Source organism: Oryctolagus cuniculus, chromosome 17 (genome assembly GCF_964237555.1).
Source record: "Oryctolagus cuniculus chromosome 17, mOryCun1.1, whole genome shotgun sequence".
NCBI classification, from domain to species: domain Eukaryota; kingdom Metazoa; phylum Chordata; class Mammalia; order Lagomorpha; family Leporidae; genus Oryctolagus; species Oryctolagus cuniculus.
Window position 1 is genome coordinate 62,411,007 of NC_091448.1, and position 6,163 is coordinate 62,417,169.

The window sequence follows — 6,163 nt, forward strand, 5'->3', positions numbered from 1 at the left end:
TGCCTGGAAGGTCTGTGTCCTGCCCATCCCCAGCCTGGGAAGCCAACCATGAACTTGATGTTCCGGCTGCCAGGGACCCCTTGAGGTGGAGTTTCTGTGCTTCCGGGAAGGCTGCTACTAGCAGACACCTGACCTGGGCACCAATAGACTGAGCCGACACCATGAAAGGTAACCTGTGGAATGAGGACAAATAGCTGAGAAGACCTGCAACCCAGCACCAATAAAACAGGCAACCCGATTAAAAAGGGGCAAAGGACGTGAACAGGTACTGCTCCAGGAAAGATGTACAAATGGCCAGCCGTCATGTGAACATATTCTCTGCATCACCAGTCATTACAGAAATGCAAATCAGTCCGGCACTGCGGCTCACTAGGCTAATCCTCCGTCTGCAGCGCCGGCACACCGGGTTCTAGTCCCGGCCGGGGCACCAGGTTCTGTCCCGGTTGCTCCTCTTCCAGGCCAGCTCTCTGCTGTGGCCAGGGAGTGCAGTGGAGGATGGCCCAAGTGCTTGGGCCCTGCACCCGCATGGGAGACCAGGAGAAGCACCTGGTTCCTGACTTCGGATCAGTGTGGTGTGCCGGCCGCAGCTGCCATTGGGGGCTGAACCAACAGAAAAGGAAGACCTTTCTCTCTGTCTCTCTCTCTCTCTCTCTCACTGTCCACTCTGCCTGTCAAAAAAAAAAAAAAAAAGAAAAGAAATGCAAATCAGGGGCCGGTGCTGCAGTGTAGTGGGCTAAGCCTCTACCTGTGGCGCTGACATCCCATATGGGCACTGGTTCAAGTCCCGGCTGTTCCTCTTCCCTTCTGATCCAGCTCTCTGCTAATGGCCTGGGAAAGCAGCAGCAGATGGCCCAAGTGCTTGGGTCCCTGCACCCGCATGGGAGACCCAGAAGAAGCTCCTGGCTCCGGGCTTCAGATTGGCCCAGCTCTGGCTGTAGCAGCCATTTGAGGAGTGAACCAACGAATGGAAGACTTCTCTCTGTGTCTCTCCCTCTCTCTCTTTCTGTAACTCTACCTCTCAAATAAATAAATAAAATAAATAAAGTAAAACAGAAATGCAAATCAAAACCACAATGCAATACCATTTCACAGCCATTGGGACACCTGTTATAAACAACCAAACAAGGCTGGCGCCACGGCTCACTTGGCTAATCCTCCGCCTGCGGCGTCGGCACCCTGGGTTCTAGTCCTGGTTGGGGCGCCGGATTCTGTCCCGGTTGCCCCTCTTCCAGGCCAGCTCTCTGCTGTGGCCCGGGAGTGCAGTGGAGGATGGCCCAAGTGCTTGGGCCCTGCACCCACATGGGAGACAGGAGGAAGTACCGGGCTTCTGGCTTCGGATCAGTGCAGTGCACTGGCTGCAGCGGCCATTGGAGGGTGAACCAACGGAAGGAAGACCTTTCTCTCTCTCTCTCTCACTGTCTAACTCTGCCTGTCAAAAAACAAACAAACAGAAAACAACAAACTGGTGAGGAGGCAGAGAAACTGGATGCTGGCAGGAATGTAAATTGGTAACATAGCTGTGTGTGGTTGACCAGTTCCTCTTCCAGGTATATGCCCAAAAGGATTCAAAGCAGGACGTCAAAGAAATCCTTCCACAGTCGCAGCGACGTTATTCATGACAGCTGAGGGGATGGAAGCGCTTCAAGTGGACAGGTGGCCATAGGCTTGCAACTGGACACTGTTCACCGGGCTGACACGTCCTATGCTATGGATGAACATGGACGATGACAAGCTATTAAGCCATTCACAGGAAGACAAATTCTATAGGGCTCCATTTCTGTGAGATATGTAGACAAATTCATAGACACAGAAAGTAGAATGGGGGGGGGCTGGTGTGGCACACTGGGTTAAGATGTTGCCTGCAATGCTGGCATCCTGTATGATGGTTAGTGTGAGTCCCGGCTGCTCCACTTCCGATCTAGCTCTCTGCTGTGGCCTGGGAAAGCAGTAGAAGATGGCCCAAGGCCTTGGGCCCCTGCACCCACGTGGCAGAAGCTCCTGGCTTCAGATCAGCCCAGCTCCGGCCATTGCAGCCATTTGGGGAGTGAACCAGCAGATGGAAGATCTGTCTCTTTCCCTCCCTCTCTCTGTCTCTGTAACTCTGCCTATCAAATAAATAAATCTTTTTATTTTTTCAAAAAAAAAAAAAAAGAACACATTTGAAAAAAAAAGTTCTAGAAAGCTCCAAAATAAAAACTTGAATTGGCGGCACACCGACGTAGTACATGGGATCCACACCAGCCACCACGGGGTGTGCACACTCTGCATTATGCGTCATCAGGGATCTGGGGATGAGTTAGGTACATGGGCGGGCGAGGGCAGCTGGCCTGGCGGTTCTGGCACCAGTGGAGACGCCTGTGTCCCACGTCAGAGTGCTGGGGCTCATCCCGGTCACCCTGCCCCGGCTTCCTGGTAACGCAGAGCCTGGGAGGCAGCGGCGACGGCTCCAGTGGCTGGGACCCTGCCAGCCTCCTGGGAGACCTGGATTGGAGTTCGTGGCTCTTGGCTTCAGCCCCAGTCCCGTCCTAGCAACTTTGGGCATCTGGGTTCAAGTTCCAGCTCTGGCTCAGGACTCCAGCTTTCTGGGACAGGAAGTGACAGGACAGGAAGTGATGGGACAGGAAGTGATGGCTCAAGTAGTTGAGTCCCTGCCACCCACAGTGCTCCCAACTTCAGCCCTAGCCAGGGACCCTCGGGGGCGTTTGGGGAATAAACCAGTGCATGGGCGGGCACAGTGCTCTTGCCCTCTCTCCACTTCACCCCCATCTCTCAAATAAATATTTTTTTTTTTTACAAAAGAACAGAGCTATCAAGCCATGAAAGACATGGATGAGTCTTTTTTTATATTAATTTTTTAAAGACTTATTTATTATTTATTTGAAAATCAGAGTTACACAGAAAGAGGTGGAAAGGCAGAGAGCAAGAGAGAGGTCTTCCATCCACTGGTTCACTCCCCAGCTGGATACAATGGCTGGAGCTGCGCCAATCTGAAGCCAGGAGCCAGGAGCTTCTTCCAGGTCTCCCACGTGGGTGCAGGGGCCCAAGAATTTGGGCCATCTTCCACTTCTTTCCCGGCCATATATATTTTAATATTAATGTTTAAAGATTATTTATTTTTACTCGAAAGGAAGAGTTACAGAGAGGGAGAGGGAGGGAGAGAGAGAGAGAAAGAGAGTCTTCTATCTGCTGGTTCACTCCTCAAATGGCCCTAATGGCTGGAGCTGGGCCAGTTCAGAGCCAGGAGCCAGGAGCTTCTTCCAGGTCTCCTACACAGGTGCAGGGGCCCAAGGACTTGGGCCATCTTCTACTGCTTTCCCAGGCCATAGCAGAGAGCTGGATGGGAAGTGGAGCAGCCGGGACTCGAACCAGCACCCACATGGGATGCCGGCACTGCAGGCGGTGTCTTAGCCTGCTACGCCACAGCGCCGGCCCCGTGGGGGAATCTTAAATGTGTGTTACTAGGAAAAAGAAACCAGTGTGAAAAGGCATGACTGTGTGATCCCAACTCTATGGCTTCCTGGGAAAGGCAAAGCTGTGGCAGCGGAAAGATCAGAGGCTGCGGGAGGGAGAGGGGAGGGAGGGGGGAGGGGAGGGGGAGGGACGGATAGAGCATGGGGTTTTTTTTTGGGGGGGGGGGTGTTTAGGGCAGTGAATGGCACTACTCTGTGTGATGCGTAACAGCAGCCACAGCATCTTTCCTTGGTCCAAACCTGTAGACGGCATCAAGAGTGACCCCTACAGGTGGGTGTTTGGCACAGCAGCTACCTCGCCGCCTGGGACACCCACATCCAGGCTCATGGTGTCTGGTTTGAGCCCCGGCGACTCCGCTTCTGATCCAGCTTCCTGCTGATGCTGACCCTGGGAGGGAGCAGGTGTTGGCTCAGTGCTCAGACCCCTTCCACCCCCCGGTGAGAGATCTGGATGGAGACCGTTGTGGGCATTTGAGGGAATGAAACCGTGGATGGAAGACCTCTCTCTCTCTCTCTCTCCTCCTTCTCTCTCTGTGTAACTCTGACTTTTATCCTTCTCTCTCTGTGTAACTCTGACTTTAAATAAATAAATAAATCTTTTTTTTTAAAGTGTGAACCCTAATATATTCTAGAGACCCTGAGTGACAAGGACCAGTGGAGGTAGGCTCATCTGCTGTAACGAATGTGTCACTGCCTTGGGGATCTGAATGGTGGGCCAGGCTGCATATATGTGCGGTGGGGGCCTAGGAGAATCCTCTGAACTTTTTTTTTTCTTACTGTCAATAAGAAAAACACTGCAGAAGACACAGAGCCCACACTCAGACACAAAGAACAAAGGTTGGCTCCCTGCTCATGCTGCTCATCTGACACGGGAGCAGGGAGACACTGGGAGTCAGAGGCAGGTGGGGCTTGGGCCCACCAACAAGGGGGACCCAAGGCTCCCCCCACCCCAGGCTCCTGGAGCCGCTTTCCGGAAGCAGCGTCCACTCCTTGGCCACCACTGACCTGGAAGGACGTGGGGAAGTCCTTTCCACCTTGGCGGGTGCCAGGAAGTCCCTGCTGCCTCCGGCCCTGGCCAGGAGTTGGGAATACCGATTTCTCTCACGTTTCAGCCACGCCGGGGGGGGGGGGGGCTACGGCCCTCTCACACTCTGCCGCCCCCGCGGAGGAACATGACCGCATCTCCTACGCACCAGCTTGTCCGGGATGAAGCTCCTGGCTCCCTGGTTCAGTCTGGTCCAGCCGGGCCGATGTGGCCATTAGGGGAGTGAGCCAGAGGATGGATGACCTTTCTCTCTCTCTCTCACTCTCTCCATATCTCTGCCTTTCAGATAAATATATCTTTTTAAAAAAATAATAGATAAGTTTGCTTGAACAAAGGAAACAAGGGTGCAGTGAGCGATCCAGGGTCCCATAGCCGGAGTGCGGTCCCCCCCTCCTTTAGTCTACCCCCACCCCCGTCCACCTGCCCTTGGGCCACGCCCACAACTCAGAGAGGGTACAGGCAGAGGGCGGCCCCCAACACAGCCACGGCCAGCCTGGCACACATGGGAAGTCCGTGCACACCCCACTGCACAATCAGAAACTCTGCCCCCACAGACCCCACACGCAAGCAGACGCTGGCCGGGAAGGGGGGATGGGCTGCTGGGCCCAGGATACAGGAGGACATGCGTCGACAAGACGACAGGCAGCGCCCACGCCCCGTTGTCTCGGGCTGCAAGCATGGCCCGCCAGGGGAAGGAAAGTGGGCGGGCTGGGCAGCCCAGCTAAGGTGGGCTCCGTGCAGATCCTAGAAGCGGCACAGAGAGATCCCCGTCACCACCCACCCGAGGGGCGTGGCCTGCGCTTTTGAGCATCCCACTGTGTGCCCAGAACTTAAGTGTACTTAACAGATGGAAGCTGCCAGCAAACCCATCTCACAGATGGTGAGACCGAGGCTCGGTCAGAGTTACAGAGAGAGAGGGAGAGGGAGAGGGAGAAGGGTCTTCCATCCGCGGATTCACTCCCCAGATGGTCACAGCAGCCAGGGCTGGGCCAGGCTGAAGCCAGGATCCAGGAGTTTCTTCCAGGTCTCCCACATGGTTGCAGAAGCCCAAGCACTTGGAGCGTCTTCCATTGCTTTTCCCAGGCCACTAGCAGGGAGCTGGATTGGAAGTGGAGCAGCCAGGAAACAAACCAGCACCCATATAGGATGCTGGCACTGCAGGTGGAGGCTTAGCCCCACCAAGCCATAGTGCTGGCCCCTTTATTTTCATTTTTTATCTACAAGGCAGAGAGAGGGGAAGATCTTCCAATGGCTGCTTCAATCCCCAGATGGCTACAACAGCCAGGGCTGGAACTCCACCTGGAGCCTCCCCCATGGGTGGCAGGAGCCCAAGGACTTGCATCCTCTGCTGCTTCCCCAGGTGCATTAGCAGGGAGCTGGAGGCAGAGCGGCTGGAACCCAAACCAGGCACTGATCCGGGACTCAGACGTCCGAAGCGGCGACTTAAGCTGCTGCCTTCAATACCCACCCCTCACATTTGTTTTTTGAGTTGCAAGAAAGCAAAAAGAATTAGCAAACACAAATGGAAACTAAGTAGCTTCAGGAACAGGTGGATGTGCCTCACTGAGGTTGTCAGCTCTCCTGGCCCCTGAGGCTCCCGGCTGATAGCAAATCGATTTACAAGCCCCCCCAGAAGCAGACTCCGCGA